This window comes from Salmo salar, chromosome 24 (genome assembly GCF_965601325.2).
Source record: "Salmo salar chromosome 24, fSalSal1, whole genome shotgun sequence".
Taxonomy (NCBI): domain Eukaryota; kingdom Metazoa; phylum Chordata; class Actinopteri; order Salmoniformes; family Salmonidae; genus Salmo; species Salmo salar.
Window position 1 is genome coordinate 38,583,196 of NC_138314.1, and position 22,274 is coordinate 38,605,469.

At 41.0% G+C, this 22,274-nt stretch overlaps 1 protein-coding gene across 3 annotated transcripts in view; it reads left to right on the plus strand.

The window, feature by feature from the left end:
* The first annotated feature begins 10,235 nt into the window (after positions 1–10,235).
* Positions 10,236–22,274, plus strand: part of LOC106585847 (semaphorin-6A) — a 105,612-nt gene continuing 93,573 nt past the window's right edge. For all 3 annotated transcript variants that reach the window (XM_014172532.3, XM_014172533.3, XM_014172536.3), the window contains exon 1: positions 10,236–10,630. The gene's annotated coding sequence lies outside the window, so the exon portion shown is untranslated. The remainder of the gene's footprint in view (positions 10,631–22,274) is intronic.

Sequence of the window (22,274 nt, forward strand, 5' to 3'; positions counted from 1 at the left end):
CAAATGCCTTTGCATCATTCATTGTTTGGCAGCCCCTCTCTTGTCTCTGAAAATGCTAAGTGAACTAGGCTTAATGAGGAAAGGAGTATATTTTCTTTTACAGGATTTAACAATAGGAGATAAGCAGATGCTCTGAGCACTTCTCACGCAGATAGCGTACTCTCACCAAGGCATTTGAAACCTAGTTGAGAATGAAAGACAGGTGTGCAGAGATCATTTTTCGCATGTCCTTTTCCACATACAGTAGATATTCTTTGATGAACGTGTTTATAACTACTATATATATATATATATATATATATATATATATATATATATATATATATATATATATATATATTGCCTCAGTGATTGTATGAGGAAGAGGAAAATAAATGTGATTTTGTAAATGTACTTTTTGAAAAGAAAAGCAGTAATAGAAACATTAACTGGAATTACTTTCTTATATAGCAAACCGTTGTCAGGGAATAAAAATATCTAAAATATAGTAAATATGAATTGATTTCCTTTGGCGCCATGCTGTTTGTTGTCTGTTTATTGAATATTGATCCATCACCGTACATCTTGACATCAATAGCCCATTATAAAATTACATATATGTTTAATGTCCTAAATACTGTAGATCACAAATGTACCTGCGCCAGACATAAGTGACTATGTAAAGACCGGTTGTTTGAGTTATGGACCTTTAATGCACCTGAAATGGTCTGATGGGCCATTATCTTTCATGGTAGTTGGTTATTATCCCAGGTGATTTATGCTGTGCATGTGGATCCTCACCCACAATGACCTACATTGCTTTCATCTGACACATCAATCATGTATCAGTTCAAAGTCAGGTCTGTCTACACTGGAAAGTCAAAAGCCTGATTGTGATGTTTAATCATGGGTGGATATCAGTTTCTCTTGATTCCTTTCAGTTAATCAAAACATTGTTATTGTTCATATACAATACATGTAGATACAACATGGTGAAGGTGCACTGATTTCAGAGCAGAAACCCTTGCCTTCCACACAGTCTTCACCATGGGCAACACGTGCAAAGCTGCAGGTAATTGAATAAAACAAGTTTCCGAGACCCCTGAGAAAGAACATATGACTCAATAGAGAGTTCAGATGATGCTAAAATATGCAGAAAAATACGCCCGCCTTACGTGTACATACGCATCCACGTTGAGAGGGTGACAGAGATGGATTGGCTAAAAAATGTATGAGCACTATCATGTGTTAGCACTGGAAGGATTATTTATTCAGCAGGGCCTGAGCACAGTTGTCATTAAAACATCTGGTTTACCCACAGCTGGCAAGAGATGGGGCTAATGGGGACCCCCCCCCCCCCCCCAAACCAGGGACTCAAAGACGCACATGTGACTCACAGAGCCGAGGCAGGGCGGGTTCCTGGTCCAGTTATCCCGTGCCTGAAGCAGATGCCTCCCTGCTGCACCAGGTCCATTTGGAAAGGCACATGACGGCGGATGCCTACTGAAGCCCAAAACACTGGGCTCTTTAACTGTCACTCGTCACTATAGGGACTCAGGGCAGAAACACTGACTTATTCATGCTTTTAAGCAAGCCTTGGTGCATGCTCTGGCTCAGACTCAAGTTGCAGGTTTCTGAGTGAATCTCTACCTCAGCTTTACAACGTTTTGCCATTATAGGTCACCAGGCTTACCTTAATTTAATATGCTGAGGTAGATGTCTGAAGCTTTCAGTCAGAGCTCAGAGCTCATTTCTGAAAGAGCTGACGTGCAAACTGCAACACTATTCTAAAACAGTGATGATGGGACAAAATATAATGGTTGGCATAACTGTACAAACAGTAAAACCATGGTCAGTAAGAATAATGGTCAAACCTATTCTGGATAATCATCTACCAGAGTCATTTTAGTAGCCTACTGTTTATCACTTACAACATATCACTTTAACACAGTGGGTAGCTGTTATGATTCAGAGAAGACGAGGATCCTGCTGGAATTAAGTAGAATATATAATAAAGGGAACGCGTATTACCTGAATATACATTTATTTATATATTAATAACATGTTACTGAGAGTATGGTGGCCTATGTGTTGATGAGAAAACCGTTTCACTGCAATTTTCTCTGAGACCAATTAAATAGTGTGAAGCTGTTCCCTGACAGAGAGAAGGTGTTAAAGACTACATGCCCTCTCCAATGCCACAGAATTAAAAATGTTCCTGCCGGAATGAGGTGACAGCTCTGGTCATCATCATGTGCCATTCTTACGCATCTGTCTGTCTGTCTGTCTGACTTTTCAAAGGATCCTCCACTTGAAATGCATAACAACTCCATTTCAACTTGTCACGAATGCTCCAATGTTTTTATTGTACATGTCAACTGGAAGCTGACACATCCCCTTGTGAAATAAAACAAGAATATTATAAACTGTTCAACAGTAGTGGATACTAAAATATATAAAAGTTGAAATTGATGATCAAACATATTGTGCCGTCTTTAACTTAGACAATAGTATGAAATAATAACTGTCTCTTGGAGCATGGGTGACTCTCTTCTCTCTCAAGACTGCATGTGGCAGGGCCCCATACCTTTCCTACAGTACATACAGTAGCTGAGACTGCATGTGGCAGGGCCCCATACCTTTCCTACAGCACATACAGTAGCTGAGACTGCATGTGGCAGGGCCCCATACCTTTCCTACAGCACATACAGTAGCTGAGACTGCATGTGGCAGGGCCCCATACCTTTCCTACGGTACATACAGTAGCTGAGACTGCATGTGGCAGGGCCCCATACCTTTCCTACAGTACATACAGTAGCTGAGACTGCATGTGGCAGGGCCCCATACCTTTCCTACAGCACATACAGTAGCTGAGACTGCATGTGGCAGGGCCCCATACCTTTCCTACAGTACATACAGTAGCTGAGACTGCATGTGGCAGGGCCCCATACCTTTCTTACAGTACATACAGTAGCTGAGACTGCATGTGGCAGGGCCCCATACCTTTCCTACAGTACATACAGTAGCTGAGACTGCATGTGGCAGGGCCCCATACCTTTCCTACAGTACATACAGTAGCTGAGACTGCATGTGGCAGGGCCCCATACCTTTCCTACAGTACATACAGTAGCTGAGACTGCATGTGGCAGGGTCCCATACCTTCCATACTAGCTGTCTCATTGTCACAGCAGGTGAACAACAGCAAAGGGTTCCTGGTAACAAAGAGGAATTAACCAGCAGACTTAAATCCAAAGCCTGGGCAACCAGTTACCAGTCACAATTTAGAGAAACAATCGACAATTCCAGTATCCTGGGATCTTTCCCTTGACAAGTTTTTTATTTAACCTTTATTTAACTAGGCAAGTCAGTTAAGAACAAATTCTTATTTACAATGACAGCCTAGGAACAGTGGTTTAGCTGCCTTGTTCATGGGCAGAACGACAGATTTGTACATTGTCAGCTCAGGGATTCAATCTAGCAACCTTTGGGTTACTGGCCCAACGCTCTAACCACTAGGCTACCTGCCGCCCCGGTTTAATGCATCAGTGGCTGTGTCCTCCCAAAATAGGCCATTGAACACACAAGATTAGTACATCTGGGATGGCTTGGCTGTATCTTCACAGCGAGATCAACTTTGATACATAGCTGATCAAGCTAGCCCAAGTGTATAACCCAGGTGTATTCATACCCACGCAAAACACTTATAGGATATCAAAGGTTGTCAAGCTAGTAGGAGCATACATTCAGTGCCTTCAGAAAGTATTCACACCCCTTGAATTTTTTCACATTTTGTTGTGGTACAGCCTGAATTTAAAATGGATTAAATTGACATTTTGTGTCACTGGCCTATACACAATACCCCATAATGTCAAAGTGTAATTAGGTTTTTACAAATGTTTACAAATGAATAAAAAATGAAAAGCCGAAATGTCTTGAGTCAATAAGTATTCAACCCCTTTGTTATGGTAAGCCTAAATACATTCAGGAGTATAAATGTGCTTAACAAGACACATAATAAGTTGCATGGACTCAGTGTGTAATAACAGGATTTTTGAATGACTACCTCATCTCTGTACCCCACACATACAATTATCTGTAAGGTCCCTCAGTCAAGCAGTGAATACAGATTCAACCACAAAGACCAGGGAGGTTTTCCAATGCCTCGCAAAGAAGGGCACCCTTTGTAAGGCTAAAAATAAAGGTGAAGTTATTAATTACACTTTGGATGGTGCATCAATACACCCAGTCACTACAAAGATACAGGCGTCCTTCCTAACTCAGTTGTCGGAGAGTAAGGAAACCGCTCAGGGATTTCCCCACTAGGCCAATGGTGACTTGGAACAACAGCATTGTACTTACTCCACAATGTTAACCTAATTGACAGAGTGAAAAGAAGGAAGCCTGTACAGAATACAAATATTACAAAACGTGCATCCTGTTTGCAACAAGGCGCTAAAGTAATATTGCAAATAATGTGGCAAAGAAATACATTTTGGTCCTGAATACAAAGTGTTATGTTTGTGGCAAATTCAATACAACACATTACTGAGTACCAGTCTCCATATTTTCAAGCATAGTGATGGCTGCATCATGTTTTTTGGCTGTGCGTGTAATCATTAAGGACGGGGGAGTTTTCAGGATAAAAAATAAACGGAATGGAGCAAAACACAGGCAATATCCTAGAGGAAAAACTTTGTTCAGTCTACTTTGCACCAGACACTGGGAGATGAAGTCCAAATCTACAATGGAGTTGCTCACCAAGAAGACAGTGAATGTTCTTGAGTGGCCGAGTTACAATTTGGACTTAAATCTACTTGAGAATCTATGGCAAGACCTGAAAATGGTTGTTAAGCAATGATTAACAACCAATGTGACAGAGCTTGAAGGATTAAAATAAAAAATAACGGGCAAATGTTGCACAATCCAGGTGTGGAAGGCTCTTAGAGACTTACCTAAAAATTCTCACAACTGTAATCGCTGCCAAAGGTGCTTATACAAAGTATTGATATTTCTGTATTTCACTTATAAAACATTTGCAAAAATTTCTAAAAACATGTTTTCACTTTGTCATTATAGGGTAGTCATTATTTGTCATTATGGGTGAGACTTTTATTTATTTAATCAATTTTGAATTCAGACTGTAACACAACAAAATGTGGAATAGGTCAAGGGCTGTAAATACTTTCTGAAGGCACTGAATGTTTTGTTTTGGTTGGAGGATTATTTGGCATGTTATTTATATTGGATTAATGCCACCGGTATGGCTATGTCACATGGTATGGCTATGTCACATGGTATGGCTATGTCACATGGTATGGCTATGTCACATGGTATGGCTATGTCACACGGTATGGCTATGTCACAAGGTATGGCTATGTCACACGGTATGGCTATGTCACACGGTATGGCTATGTCACATGGTATGGCTATGTCACATGGTATGGCTATGCCACACGGTATGGCTATGTCACACGGTATGGCTATGTCACATGGTATGGCTATGTCACACGGTATGGCTATGTCACATGGTATGGCTATGTCACACGGTATGGCTATGTCACATGGTATGGCTATGTCACAGGGTATGGCTATGTCACATGGTATGGCTATGTCACATGGTTGTCACACGGTATGGCTATGTCACACGGTATGGCTATGTCACACGGTATGGCTATGTCACATGGTATGAATAATATTACCATACATAATAACAGGTTTATCAACTTGCATAATGTAGATTTGTTCCAAATGCATTTGACCTTTAGAGCACTTTGTGACATTTGCTGATGTAAAAAGGGGTTTATAAATGCAATTGATTGATTGATTGAAACAGCGTTCTATGATTTTACGTTACATAATTTTTATGTTGTCCACCAAAGAGAGCACACTATCAAATACATGCAGGTCTAGAAGAACACATAGCACAAGAACTTTAAAGAGACAACAGCCATTTATCTGGGATAGTTGATCATCTTTTGGTTATTGACTCACACACAAGGATCCACTTGCACTGCTACCAAGTGATGTAATAGTGAGTTACTCAAATGCAATTCAATATAATTCATGATGATAAAGGAGGAATATCGAACCATGCTGTAGGCATACTTAAGCAGTAAGGCCCAAAAGGGGTGTGGCATATGGCCAATATGATTGTTACATTAACATTCAAAATGTAACACTATAATCAGAGTTTTACACTCTGTAGAGTGGCACTATCTGACATGGTGTTAAAATGAACACTTTAAGTGTTGATTTAACACTGCAAAATGTATTGTATACAGATTAAATATGTTATGATGAACATCACAGGGTGGTGAAAGTGTATGGTGATGAGATTGATGCGCCTTTCCAATGAATATTGAGGGTCTTACTCTGGTGACATGAAGATCGATCCCTGGCAACCATTTGACAAATAAAAAGAATCTAGTTTTTATCCATAATAATCTCATCATGTAGACTTGCCTATCCAAACACTGTACCTGCGAGCGTTTGGCTAGAGCCAAAGATTGAAGGGGTTTGATTAATCTTGCCCAAGCACCCGTGTGGGTGTGTTTTCACACGACGCAACACGGAGTGCTTGCATACAGCCGTGGTATATCAAATCAAATCAAATGTTATTAGTCATATGCGCCGAACACAACCGGTGTAGACCTTACAGCGAAATGCTTACTTACAAGCCCCTAACCAACAATGCAGTTTAAAAAATATGAATAAGAATAAGAAATAAAAGTAACAAGTAGTTAAAGAGCAGCAGTAAAATAGCTATAGCGAGACTATATGCAGGGGGTACCGGTACAGAGTCAATGTGCGGGGGCAACGGTTAGTCGAGGTAATTGAGGCAATATGTACATGTAGGTAGAGTTATTAAAGCGACTATGCATAGATAATAACAGAGAGCAGCAGCAGCGTAAAAAGGGGGGGCAATAGTCTGGGTAGCCATTTGATTAGATGTACAGGAGTCTTATTGTCAGGGCTTTCAGAAGGATCGGACAAATACGCAGCGTGATCGTAGTTCCACATCTTTTATTCAATCGTAAACCTAATACAATATACAATAAACTTGAAATACAAAACAAGAAAGTCGTGACGCAGAGCAGGCATACACTACTCACAAAATGAACAACCCACGGCATACAATTGGAAAACCCCCTACATAAATATGATCTCCAATCAGAGGCAACAAGAAGCAGCTGCCTCCAATTGGAGATCAACCCAAACAAAACCCAACATAGAAACATAAAACCTAGAACTCAAAACATAGAAATAACAACCCAGACTGTCAACCAAACACCCCCTGTCACGCCCTGACCATCTACTATAGAAAATGACCTCTTACACTGGTCAGGAGGTGACACTTATGGCATGGGGGTAGAAGCTGTTTGGAAGCCTCTTGGACCTAGACTTGACGCTCCGGAACTGCTTGCCGTGCGGTAGCAGAGAGAACAGTCTATGAGTAGGGTGGCTGGAGTCTTTGACAATTTTTAGGGCCTTCCTCTGACACCGCCTGGTATAGAGGTCCTGGATGGCAGAAAGCTTGGCCCCAGTGATGTACTGGGCCATTCGCACTACCCTCTGTAGTGCCTTGCGTTCGGAGGCCGAGCAGTTGCCATACCAGGCAGTGATACAACCAGTCAGGATGCTCTCGATGGTGCAGCTGTAGAACCTTTTGAGGATCTGAGGACCCATGCCAAATCTTTTCAGTCTTCATGACTGTCTTGGTGTGCTTGGGCCATGTTAGTTTGTTCGTGATGTGGACACCAAGGAACTTGAAGCTCTCGACCTGCTCCACTACAGCCCCGTCGATGAGAATGGGGGCGTGCTTGATCCTCCTTTTCCTGCAATCAACAATCATCTCCTTTGTCTTGATCACGTTGAGGGAGAGGTTGTTGTCCTGGCACCACAGGTCTCTGACCTCCTGCCTATAGGCTGTCTCGTCGATCAGGCCTACCACTGTTGTGTCATCGGACGAGCGTCGGAGCCGGTGTAGTACGATCCAATGTTAGTCCTGTATTGACACTTTGCCTGTTTGATGGTTCGTCAGAGGGCATAGCGGGATTTCTTATAAGCTTCAAGGGTTAGAGTCCTGCTCCTTGAAGCAGCAGCTCTAGCCTTTAGCTCAGTGTGGATGTTGCCTGTAATCCATGGCTTCCGGTTGGGGTATGTACGTACAGTCACTGTGGGGATGACGTCATCGATGCACTTGTTGATGAAGCCAATGACTGATGTGGTGTACTCCTCAATGCCATAGGAAGAATCCCGGAACATATTCCAGTCTGTGCTTGCAAAACAGTCCTGTAGCTTAGTATCTGCTTCATCTAACCACTTTTTTATTGACCAAGTTACTGGTGCTTCCTGCTTACAGCAGGAATCAGGAGGATAGAATTATGGTCAGATTTGCCAAATGGAGGGTGAGGGAGAGCTTTGTACGCGTCTCTGTGTGTGGAGTAAAGGTGGTCTTGAGTTTTTTTCCCTCTGGTTGCACATTTAACATGCTGATAGAAATTTGGTAAAATAGATTTAAGTTTCCCTGCATTAAAGTCCCCGGCCACTAGGAGCGCCACCTCTGGATAAGTGTTTTGCTGTTTGCTTATGGCGGTGTACAGCTCATTGAGTGCGGTCTTAGTGCCAGCATCGGTCTATGGTGGTATGTAGACAGCAATGAAAAATACAGATGAAAACTCTCTAGGTAGATAGTGTGGTCTACAGCTTATCATGAGCTACTCTACCTCAGGTGAGCAAACCCTTGAGACTTCCTTAGATATCGTGCACCAACTGTTGTTTACATATATGCATAGTCCGACACCCCTTGTCTTACCAGACTCTGCTGTTCTATCCTGCCGATACAGCATATAACCAGCCAGCTGTATGTTGATAATGTCGTTGTTCAGCCACGACTTCATGAAGCATAAGATATTACAGTTTTTAATGTCCCGTTGTTAGTTTAATCTTCCTCATAGGTTGTCAATTTTATTTTCCAATGATTGCACCTTAGCTAGTAGAACGGCGGGCGGGGGGGTTTATTTGATAGAAGGCAGCCCGGCCTCCGTCCTCTTTTTCTCCGTCGTCTCTTCGCGCAAATGACGGGGATTTGGGCCTGTTCCCGGGAAAGCAGTATGTCCTTCACGTCAGGCTCGTCGGACTCGTTAAAGGAAAGAAAAACAGCTTCTGCCAGTTCGTGGTGAGTAATCACTGTTCTGATGTCCAGAAGTTATTTTCTGTCATAAGAGACGGTAGCAGCAACATTATGTACAAAATAGTTTACAAATATTGGCCATACCACAAACCCCTCAGGTGGCTTATTGCTATTGTAAACTGGTTACCGACGTAATTAAAACAGTAAAAACTGATGTTTTGTCATACGATATATCACGGCAGTCAGCATTCAGGGTTCAAAGCACCCAGTTTATGAATTATAATAGCACGCCTATAATACAATTTGTTGCAGCAAGCATCTGGACTAGTGGCTTTCTGGGACACAATTAACATTGCCATCACAGGTGGTCTGTTATTAGCCTACATAAAGCAAACACTCCCAAGCTGAGCATGAGCCATTATGAATCCTTGGCCTTCTTAGAGTGTAAGCCCCTGGTTACAGATTGTCAGCCTGATTTCAAAGTGCCTTGCTTCCATCCAGAGTATTACATGTTTTTTTTAGGTGTAGAAAACCACAAACAAAAGTAGCTGCAACTTCAGCAGGATTTGCTGTTATTCTGATAAGGGGCCAAAAAACTGATCGGCTTCTATGTTATGTGGAACCGACTGAAGGGCGATTATGAACACTGTGCAGTGGCTGGAGAGGATGGGACCACCGGAGTGGGGTCTCCCATTGATGAAGACAAGAGAGGCTTTGAACCTGGTTGCATTCATTCCCTTTCGCATTGGCTGGCCACAGAAATCTCAAAGCAATAGGGGTACCAATGCGTAACTGTGGGCATCATCATTGTCACCCCAATATTGTTTCTGACACTTTGTGTGCGAGCCAGAAAGGGTTCACTTTTCCATATGGAATAAATACAGTTTGTTGTAATATTGTTGTTTCTCTTTTAAACTAATAGTACAGCCCACACAATCATTATATTTTGTCATTTAGCCTATAGTGGTTTATTTTTTGAATTGTGTATTTTCGTTGAATACCAATGTAAATTCTAAAAATACAGTCGTCCATAAAGTGGCACCCATGAAACAAAAGATCCTGTTTCACTAGCACACTCCAGTCTAGGGCGTATAGCTCCTCCCTGTGTGTAGCGGGTGACAGCTGGGATCGCTGTGCACTAGTAAGAAGGCTTCATCTCGAAATAGGATGACCTGCAGCTTTTGTAGCGGGACTGAGTTCGCTTTCCACGAACGGTTCGGAATCCTCAATTGTTAGTTATTGGATGCCAGGTTGGTCCTGCTCAGTTTTCTCAAAGGAGTTTTTAAAACCGCTGGGTTTCAAGTGGATTTCCGATGGATATTCCGACTTGAAGAGTTGTGTAGGCTACAAGCGCGGCATGTAACAAAAAAAATCTCAAGAGGTTTAGAAAAGTAGCGTTTCGCATTGTTTTTTCGAAATGATCATTGTCTGAGCTGCTTTATGAACATTATTTTGAATGGATTAATAAAAGGACGAACGATACATTTACCTCAAGGCATTTCCATTCATGAGCTGAAGGTATTGTATTTTTATTCTCTAACTTTGTATGTGCATAATAGTAGCCTATTTATTTGGAACCTATGGCTATAATGTTTTCCCAATCACTACTAGGACAAGTGCACAACTAGGCGCCTGCAACAAGGTAACTAACTATACGTCACTTCAGTAACTTTATAATTCTTTATTTCTGTTGCAGTTAATGAATAACAATTCATTGGGGAAATGTATAATTATTTCGTAAAGATAATAGTTATTTTGCCAATTTAAATATGTGATGTTTGTGCGTAAATACGTATTTACGCGTATTTATCCAAGCTGTTTCAGGTCCATTCCATTGCATTTAGAATTACTGCGTGCTTGCAAAGCTTCAGAAAATAGCCTATATGTTATTATAGACAACTCTGCGACAATTTCCCCAGGTGATGAAAGCGTTTATAATTTCAACGCCTGTCATTTATGGGGACAAACTCTCCATTGCTTTTAGTGTGCTGTGAACTGATAGGCTACAGGACTCAGCATTATAAACTACTTGGATAATTTCTCTGCCCTTCGTTGTTGGCCCCTCCATGGTAGCGTAATGTAGAGATGCAATTCTCATGTGTGAGAAGACAGACAGGCATTTCAATGTTCAGTGTTGGCAAAACGAATATATCACCTGTGTCTTTCCGGTATAATACGGTATTTCAATGTATAGGCCTTTATCTGTCTTCAACACGAATCATACATTATTTATGGTTGTGGAGTTAATTGTAGCTATTTCATTAATTTCGTTTCATTTTTATCTACCCACAATTCAGACTGAAATGTCTTAACTGGTGTAATATGGTTGTAGTTACATCACTTCTCTCCCACACACACACACACACACACACACACACACACACACACACACACCACACACACACACACACACACAGAGAGAGAGAGAGGAGTGAAGCATTGTCCACACAGGGTTTGTTGAGTGACTCCAGGCTTTAAAGGCCATTTCAGGGCGGGTCACTGTTGTAATTGCTCCATTGGACACATGTGTTATCAAATATGTTTTACATGTAATGTATTTCCTTTAGAAAGGGATATGGCTGGTGCAACATATGTCACGGGTCACTACTTCAACGTAGTACATAACATAAATATAACAGAATATTTCATGTTCATATAACCATTTTTTGGTCATTTTGCTCCATGTTGAAATTTCTCTTTGACTTTTCCAAAATTCTTAAATTGGGTTACAAGCAAATAAATAAATTCCCTGTAAATCAAAAAAGTTTGTTCATTAACATTAAATACCTCCAAACACAATTTTTACAAAAAACATTCACATTTGTGACCCATTTCAGGAAACTAGGCATATGTCACGGGTCACTACTTCACATAAATTACAAGCTTAGTCATTTCAAATTTCGCTATATAAGACCAATTTGAGCCAGTCAGTCACATTTATTGACCACAATATTGTAACCAAATGACGATCATTGTATCAATGGAAACCTTAAGTTTAATCTTGTATAATGAATACAACAGAACACATTAACTGGAATGACATTCACTCTCACGGATGGCCAAAAAGAACAAACTGAAAGCCACGCCCCCAATAAGCTATGCCTCTAACTCTTCTGATTGCCCCCAATGTTACATTGCCCCAACCGCTATACAATGAGCATGCGCATGAGGTGTCGAAAGCAATTTAGAAGCATTCATTAAATTTAATGAACCAAAACATAACGTTAGAACACACCATTCAATTAAAGCACTTCAGATGAACAACAGCGCCATCTCACTTTTTACAGTGATATCCTGGAAGCTGTGTTTAGGTGCAGTACAGAGGCCCCATGCAACACCCAGGGCTGCTAACACCTCGGCTCTCTCAGCCATTTCTCCCTCTCCTCAACCAGTTTGAAGACGTCTGGCTTGCTGTATTTGCAAAGGGACTCTAGTCAAGGGATGTTTCTCAGTGTGTATAGATGCTTCATGGCCTGTGTGTTGATAACATCAAAACAATGAGGAATAGCCTGTGAACAAAAATATATATATATATATTTTTTTTACAGTAATATGTGATATTTGAGGGAATTACTTTTAAGATGAGAGGGTCTTGTAAAAACACATTGATAGGAAAAAAGTATATAATCCATTATTTCATGAAATCACAAAAAAATATTTGATGCGTTTCCATCCTCTTCACTAGCCCATGGAGATAAGGTCTAACAGTTAAGTTGAGATGAGATACTAGAGAAGATATGTACTGTAGGTAGGCTATCCGTGTGTGGAATACAATCCAGTATTGCTACAGTGGTGCGCAATAATCCTGGAGCCATTTTGAAACACCTGCCATAAATGCTAGACTGTTTACAAGATATACATGAAAAGCGGATCATGCTGCCATTGATGTATGTGTACATGTGTGCCTGTCACTGTGTGACTAACTACCTTTGGAGAAAGCATAGTTTTTTTTGTCACACAGAAAAAAGGGGAAACACAAAACATCAGCATGCATTGTGGGTAACCACTGTTTGGAGCAATGCTCTGTGGAGCATTTGATCTGCAGCTTCCTAACAATAGCAATGAGGTTGGCATTGTGTGTGACTGATGTGGATTTGTCACACTGGTGTGCTTGTATACGCTGTGCAGGGGTGTAAGTTGGTATTTACATTTGTCAGTCAAGGACAGATGGACGTGCTCGGTATTGAATAATTGATAAATGGCATGCCTATGTGAAATGAATTGCACTCAATTACGCAAAGCGAGGCCATGTTAATCATTGATTCAAATTCAGTGTCAATACGGTAGGTCGAGTAGAATTGTGTATTTATGCATTTTTTATGATTGCATGTTTAATTCATGTTCATCCAGTGTGATTTAGAATTTATTGTAATCAATTAGAGTGTATGAGAGCATTACAATCCTCACACTCATCAAAATGTGATTTATTTATGATATATATATATATATATATATATATGTGTGTGTGTGTGTACACACAGTATATTAGAGCATTGAAAATTGTAGTTGTAAATTATGCTTCAATCATTTAAAAAACAGCTTTCATTGCATTTTATTCGACCTCCATTAGTAGTCCACTGATAGCAGAATCATATACATTTTAATACCATAATCCTGTGGGGAAATTACATCTCAGATATGGGATATAGGCTATGTTTCAATGTGAACATTAACCGGTCTTCGCTCTAGCGCCTTTCACCTTTTTGCTAAATGGAAAATTCAAATTTTGTGTGTCTATGGGGATATTTTCTTCAAAAACTCATTTTCCATGAGCATCTCTCTGTGTGCCTCCTGCTGATAGAAAATGATAAACACCTAGCATCCTCCAACCACCCCCACAATAGAATGGTGTCATACTCAGGTGAAACCAATAGCGTGCTGGTGTTCAGAAGCTGCATGGCATTTAGAGAAGGTTTTCTTCCGCTCATCAGTCCCCTTATTGCAAATATCATGACATCATGTTTTGTGGGAATGCTCCACTCTAAGGTGAAATCGCATCCCGTTATATTAAAAACCTGACCATTGATCTGACAATAATGAATTAAATGAAATGTATTTGGTTGTGGGAGATATGGTTCATTCTGTTCTGTACATTACACCTCATTTCAAGTGTACTGATTTGTTAACATCGTTGCTGTTGTAGCTTAGCCTCTGTTTCTCACCTTGCGTTAACTCCCCAGGCACTCAATACACTATATATTTTTTTTAATTAGTAGGCCTTGTGTAAAATTCCCTTCCCTTAGACTCATTAAATTAACATAATTGAGGGCATTTTTAGTGCCAGAAAAGCCAAAGGCATACAATATGAAGCTTTTGGACAGAACCTCTTAAGTCAATGGCTGAATTGGCAGACTGTCTGTTGGCATGTTCACTGTTGCTCTTTGGCAAGACTTTGTTTATGGAAATGTATTAAATGAAATTGTGATGAGAGGAGAGTTGACGTAGCCAAACTGCTTGTATCATAGACGTTATCAGAGATGATCCACCTGTCTCTGCAATGGGGTTTTATTGTCTGCAAACAAACTAGAAACTGTCGTAGATAGACTAGTGTTGATAAGGGTCTAATGTGATGCCAGACATCCCATAGCCTTTGGTATGTAAATAGTTAAATGTCCTGAATGTGTACTGTACTTATACAGGTATGTGGCCATGAGTCACAAACGCTGCTCGCTGTGAACACTCATTATGAACAACTGTGGCTTCCGGTTATGGTTAGCTCATTGGCTGCTTCCTGTTATGGTTAGCTCATTGGCTGCTTCCTGTTGTGGTTAGCTCATTGGCTGCTTCCGGTTGTGGTTAGCTCATTGGCTGCCCATGAAGTATGCATTGATGCTCATGTAGGACTACATGGTTCTACAGCAGCCTGTCCTGTGGGTGTTCAATGCCTCTTTGTTGAGGGGGTGTTCAATGCCTCTTTGTTGAGGGGGTGTTCAATGCCTCTTTGTTGAGGGGGTGTTCCATGACTCTTTGTTGAGGGGGTGTTCAATGCCTCTTTGTTGAGGGGGTGTTCCATGACTCTTTGTTGAGGGGGTGTTCCATGACTCTTTGTTGAGGGGGTGTTCCATGACTCTTTGTTGAGGGGGTGTTCCATGACTCTTTGTTGAGGGGGTGTTCCATGACTCTTTGTTGAGTGGGTGTTCCTTGATCCTGTGTTGAGGGGGTGTTCCATGACTCTTTGTTGAGGGGGTGTTCCTTGACTCTGTGTTGAGGGGGTGTTCCATGACTCTTTGTTGAGGGGGTGTTCCATGACTCTTTGTTGAGGGGGTGTTCCATGACTCTTTGTTGAGGGGGTGTTCAATGCCTCTTTGTTGAGGGGGTGTTCCATGACTCTTTGTTGAGGGGGTGTTCCATGACTCTTTGTTGAGGGGGTGTTCCATGACTCTTTGTTGAGGGGGTGTTCCATGACTCTTTGTTGAGGGGGTGTTCCATGACTCTTTGTTGAGGGGGTGTTCCTTGATCCTGTGTTGAGGGGGTGTTCCATGACTCTTTGTTGAGGGGGTGTTCCTTGACTCTGTGTTGAGGGGGTGTTCCATGACTCTTTGTTGAGGGGGTGTTCCATGACTCTTTGTTGAGGGGGTGTTCCATGACCCTGTGTTGCGGGGGTGTTCCATGACCCTGTGTTGAGGGGGTGTTCCATGACCCTGTGTTGCGGGGGTGCATGTTGCCTGCGTCGCAAGGCCCTCTTTCCTCCTTCCGTGCCGCGGTGTGTGGCGGTGAATCACAGAGAGGGGCGTACATCTGTCCCCCTCCCCAGGCCCACCGCGATTGGCACAGCATTTCTCATCTATTAATCATGGAGGCTGCTCTCTTGTTCGGTTGCCATAGTTTCAGGGTCTGAGATGGTGTTGGGGTGCCTGGAGAAGGCCAGGAGAGATTGCAGGGCAGCACTCGGAGCAGCCTCTCTACCTGGGTGTGTGCTTGAAGAGGCAAAATGGTTTACAATTTCATCTCAAAGCAGTATGCTCCCTCTATAGAAGGAGGAATAAAATGTAAGGAGGGTTTCACAGTAGAGCTCATACCTGGAATCATGTGTCCTTCACTGAAGAGGCTGAAGCTATGTCTACTGTAAACCAAACAAGCCTTATTGTCCTTTGTTTACGATGGGTGACTCAGAGATAGAATTGGCTTCCACTATTACACAGAATGTGTTCGGAGAGATTGATGTTGTTGTCTGGTTATTTTTTTTAAAGTGGATGTTGGGGAGTTTCGAGGAGACCACTTTCCAAAATAAAATGTATTTTTTCTATCAGTATGTTGAGATGATCAGTGTTGAACATTTATTTTTGAATTCCTCTAAGATGGTCTTTCTTGGTCATGTTGTACCTCCCAAAGGAGTCTGTAAACTCTGCTGCCTTGTAATGATTTAATGTGGCCATATTGTTGCTGTGCTTCATCACATTACACCTTGCCAGTGGGTATTTTCAGCGGAACTAGTGCCTAGTGGCAAAATCAGTCTCTAATCATGGGACTTTCTTCATGGCCTTTCATGTGGGCCACATTAAGAAGAAAGAACCTTGTCATTGTAAGTGCCATTGGGCTGAAATCCAAGCCTAGTGGGATTTAGACGCTGCAATTCTCTCATCTGAGTGACCTTTCTGGAGGGAATCATACCATGGGTTTACAATGGAGAAATGGGCTGTTTGCTCAACTTACCCATTTAGATGTTTTATGGCTTTGAAGTGATATGATTGTAGACTCAGTGACATCATCTTGTTATCATTCCCCAGTGCAGGTGACTGGTGTGGGTGCAGGGCTGCTGGACTCTAGAAGGGTTAGCTGACAACATAATGAAAAGGATGTTCGCGCATCGATGGGGCAGAAGTGTGTTCTCATTCTGGACGATCACATAGGTACCAACAATGACAAGAAGCTGCCATGTTGGGAATCGCAGGTGGCTCATTTCAGCTCATTGGATCTTGTTATTGATATCATGTCTTGTTTTGAGGTGTTTTGACTGATGTCATGTCAGTGCTAATATTGCAAAACATTTGCTAGCTAGCTAACCAACAACTGTAACAATGTATTTAAGAGTCAACAAGTGCTCATTGTGCAAATGTATTTGTTTTCAATACAGTTTGGAAAGGAAATATAGTTTATATGTTGACATTAATCCTTTGATTCTAAGCCAAACCGCCAGTTCTGCTCCACGGTTAAATAACCCCACCCGTCTATTGTAGGTATTGATATTTGTGTGGAGAAATGCACCTTGTGTAAAGTGATATGTGATTGATGTTACTCCCAAAGGTCAGGTCTATCTCAAAAGCTTATCAAAGCACACCCGTGGTTAGTAAGTGTTATTTAATACATCAGATGTCATTTGTAATGCCCTCCCAAGTCATGTCAACTTTCAGACGATGACAGAGTATTTGCAATAGTGCTTTATGAGGTATTTCCACATTTCTAAGTTTACCCATATGAAAGCAATCTCAGCAATTTACCAGTTGTACAATTGGACTACATGGTTCTACAGCAGCCTGTCCTTATGTAAAGATACATTTGTAAACCTAATTGACAAATAGATTTTTCATTAACTCTAAAGAATGTTACTAAAGACATACAATAAAAAATATTCACCACAAAGAAATGTATTCACCATCCCTCAAATCTGGGGGAAAAACGGGTCTTACTACTAGGGCACAGTTGTTGGTAGACTACATTAAGAGAACCACCTGAACCCCCCTCCAATCAGGACAAAAAAGTGAACAGTAATACCTCTGTCTGTACATTTATGACATATCTAGTGAACAAATTGCAGCCATGTGGCGTGGTCATGTGACTGATAGTAGAAGCACACGACCACAAGGCCCCCAGTGTTTCAGCACTAGTTCCTGCCTGTCCGTCATCTCATGTGGAGCGGTGGGCTGGGAACACTTATCATCACTCTCACAGAGGCCACACAATGCCCTCGCTCACGTTTCACTCATCCAAGAGAGGAACAGCTAGGTTCCGTGGCCAGCCCTGATTAAATGTATGGCAGCGGATGCTGTATTGCTTCATACATAGTGATGTGTTCATTGTCTCAATTCTGATTTTATTAGTCGCGCTGCACGTTTCATTCATGTCTTTACAGCCTGTGTACAACTGACAAATCTGCTCTTTATTGATAATGCTGCTAAGACAATTCAACGCTAGCTGATTTAATTGGGTTTGGAGACAGTATTAAGATGCATGGCCCTGTGGGTAGTCTACTGATGTAGCAGTCAGAGGGAATATGGTTTGACTTCAGAAACAGTTGGATAATCTGGTAGACCGAGCATTCTGTCATTTGTTTTCTTCCCCATGCTGTTCATATAACAGTTCAAACACGTTCCTCAACGACAGTCCATTTTAAGTAGCTAGTGAATTAGGAAAAATTACCATCAGCAATTCATTAGTCACCCTCTCTTAGGTTACGGCGGGCTCCCCTGTCAGCTGATTATTGCATGTTGAGCTAATTCAAGGTAACCAGAGAGGAAGGGAGGAGATGATCTCCAGGCACCGCAGCACAGCTCCCGTTCATCATCTGACCTACATAAGAGAAGAATCCTCTTGTATTGTTGTTTCTGGAGAACAGTACCTCTCTCTACCACTCCCTTCAGGGTGCTGTGAGGGTTTATGTCCCTCTGAGGTGCAGCCTGCCTGCGTCCATACTGGGTTTGTGTCCCAGTGCCAGCTAGCTAGCTAGCTAAATTCCCCTGCATGGTTCATATAGGGAGATGTTATCTAAAGCAAACACCATTTCATGCAGCCTCTGCAGATAAGGTGGGTTGTTGCTGTTAAATAGTGGTGTCGTTGTGCAGTCACTAATTTCTCACGCTAACAGGTGAATGGCTTAATGTGGCCTTGTGTTCCACAGGCTGGCTGCTCATGACTGTGGCTGAGACATTGGTAAGTGAATGGTCAAAGATAACGGACACTGTATTTAAGGTGACGTGATGTTGAATCAAGGTTTTCACTTCCAAAATATTGTTTTGATCATTGAAGTAATTAGCCAATGATTGGTGTAAGAGTTGGCCATATTGTCACGCCATGTCATTCCATGAAAGTGGAGATTAATTGAGTTACTGATTTCCAATAGTTTGATGCTCCTTCTCATTATTTTCTGGAAGTCATCTGCTTTATAACTAGTATCATCCTAGAAGTCTCACCTAGATGTAGCTACTGTATCTCAGGAAAATCAGATACAGTATCTCTCAGGAAAATCAGATACAGTATCTCTTAGGAAAATCAGATACAGTATCTCTCAGGAAAATCAGATACAGTATCTCTCAGGAAAATCAGATACAGTATCTCTCAGGAAAATCAGATACAGTATCTCTCAGGAAAATCAGATACAGTATCTCTTAGGAAAATCAGATACAGTATCTCTTAGGAAAATCAGATACAGTATCTCTTAGGAAAATCAGATACAGTATCTCTTAGGAAAATCAGATACAGTATCTCTCAGGAAAATCAGATACAGTATCTCTCAGGAAAATCAGATACAGTATCTCTCAGGAAAATCAGATACAGTATCTCTCAGGAAAATCAGATACAGTATCTCTCAGGAAAATCAGATACAGTATCTCTCAGGAAAATCAGATACAGTATCTCTTAGGAAAATCAGATACAGTATCTCTCAGGAAAATCAGATACAGTATCTCTCAGGAAAATCAGATACAGTATCTCTCAGGAAAATCAGATACAGTATCTCTCAGGAAAATCAGATACAGTATCTCTCAGGAAAATCAGATACAGTATCTCTCAGGAAAATCAGATACAGTATCTCTTAGGAAAATCAGATACAGTATCTCTCAGGAAAATCAGATACAGTATCTCTCAGGAAAATCAGATACAGTATCTCTCAGGAAAATCAGATACAGTATCTCTTAGGAAAATCAGATACAGTATCTCTCAGGAAAATCAGATACAGTATCTCTCAGGAAAATCAGATACAGTATCTCTTAGGAAAATCAGATACAGTATCTCTCAGGAAAATCAGATACAGTATCTCTTAGGAAAATCAGATACAGTATCTCTCAGGAAAATCAGATACAGTATCTCTCAGGAAAATCAGATACAGTATCTCTTAGGAAAATCAGATACAGTATCTCTTAGGAAAATCAGATACAGTATCTCTCAGGAAAATCAGATACAGTATCTCTCAGGAAAATCAGATACAGTATCTCTCAGGAAAATCAGATACAGTATCTCTCAGGAAAATCAGATACAGTATCTCTTAGGAATGGTTGTGTTTGTTGGAGAGTAACAACCAGTCTAATTACAGGACCCCATATGTCTCACCTCCACCATGAGTATAATAAGACGTGACTTTCTATTTGAGTGCTCATTGCTTTCCCCTAAGGCAGTGTAGACAGTTATTACTGCATCACGGTAATTTCCATGGCTGTAATGCTGGACTAATTGCTAGAGTAAATACTACCTCTGCATCGGTCTACAATATTTCCTGAATGGAAGTGTGAACGACGCGTGCCTCTAGTATTTCCACACAGTTTTAGTCTCTAACTCTCCTTGCCACTATATTGAAATTGAAAAGAGCTTGTTTAAGTTTCATTTAGTTTTGTTTAGTTACATTTATTTGCACCAAAGAAAACAAGTGATAAACAACAATACAGATTTTAAAAAATGAGGTTGTAAGCCCAAGGGCTGGCTTTACAATCAGTACAAAAATAAAAAAGGTTTGTTAAAACAGATAACAAAACCTAAAAATTATAAATGTATAAATGAATTGATCAGTAATCACAAAGTATTTGTTTTGTTTAAATGTTTGTGTGCATATGTGTGTGGGAGAGTTAGTCTCCATGGAGGAGATTATTGACAGTCTGACCCTCAGTCTTCGCTTGAAGTTATTTAGGGATGATGAAGTTTTGGCAATGTGAAGATAAGAATTCCAGAGTATGGTACCTCTGTATCTGATAGAGACTATGTGAGATGCAGCAGTGGGGAGGGTGAAGGTTATCACAGTGTCTTGTGTTATTGTAATGAGGTCTGTGTGTAGCTTGTGTAGAGGAGTCAGGCGCAGGACAGCAGATATGAATAAATAAACGTAATTTACTCAAAATAGACAAATATAATACAATAAAGCGTCCCACATAACGGACCGTCTTACATACAAACAATTACTCACAAACAAACATGGGGAACAGAGGGTTAAATAATGAACAAGTAATTGGGGAATTGAAACCAGGTGTGTAAGACAAAGACAAAACAAATGGAAAATGAAAAGTGGATCGGCGATGGCTAGAAGGCCGGTGACGTCGATCGCCGCCCGAACAAGGAGAGGAACCGACTTCGGCGGAAGTCGTGACAGTTATATACACTACCGGTGAAAAGGTTTAGAACACCTACTCATTCCAGGGTTTTTCTTTATTTTTACTATTTTATACATTGTAGAAAAATAGTGAAGACATCAAAACGATAAAATAACACATATGGAATCATGTAGTAACCAAAAAAAGTGTTAAACAAATCAAAATATATTTGAGATTCTTCAAAGTAGCCACCCTTTGCCTTGATGACAGCTTTGCACACTCTTGGCATTCTCTCAACCAGCTTCATGAGGTAGTCACCTGAATTGCATTTCAATTAACAGGTGTGCCTTCTTAAAAGTTAATTTGTGGAATTTCTTTCCTTAATGCGTTTGAGCCAATCAGTTGTGTTGTGACAAGGTAGGGGTGGTATACAGAAGATAGCCCTATTTGGTAAAAGACCAAGTCCATATTATGGCAAGAACAGCTCAAATAAGCAAAGAGAAACGACAGTCCATCATTACTTTAAGACATGAAGGTCAGTCAATACGGAAAATTCCAATAACTTTTTAAGTTTCTTCAAGTGCAGTCGCAAAAACCATCAAGCGCTATGATGAAACTGGCTCTCATGAGGACCGCCACAGGAATGGAAGACCCAGAGTTACCTCTGCTGCAGAAGATAAGTTCATTAGAGTTACCAGCCTCAAAAATTGCAGCCCAAATAAATGCTTCACAGAGTTCAAGTAACAGACATATCTCAACATCAACTGTTCAGAGGAGACTGTGTGAATCAGGCCTTCATGGTCAAATTGCTGCAAAGAAACCACTAATAAAGGACACCAATAAGAAGAAGAGTGCATGAAATGAAATGAAATGTATGAAATGTATGCATTCACTACTGTAAGTCGCTCTGGATAAGAGTGTCTGCTAAATTA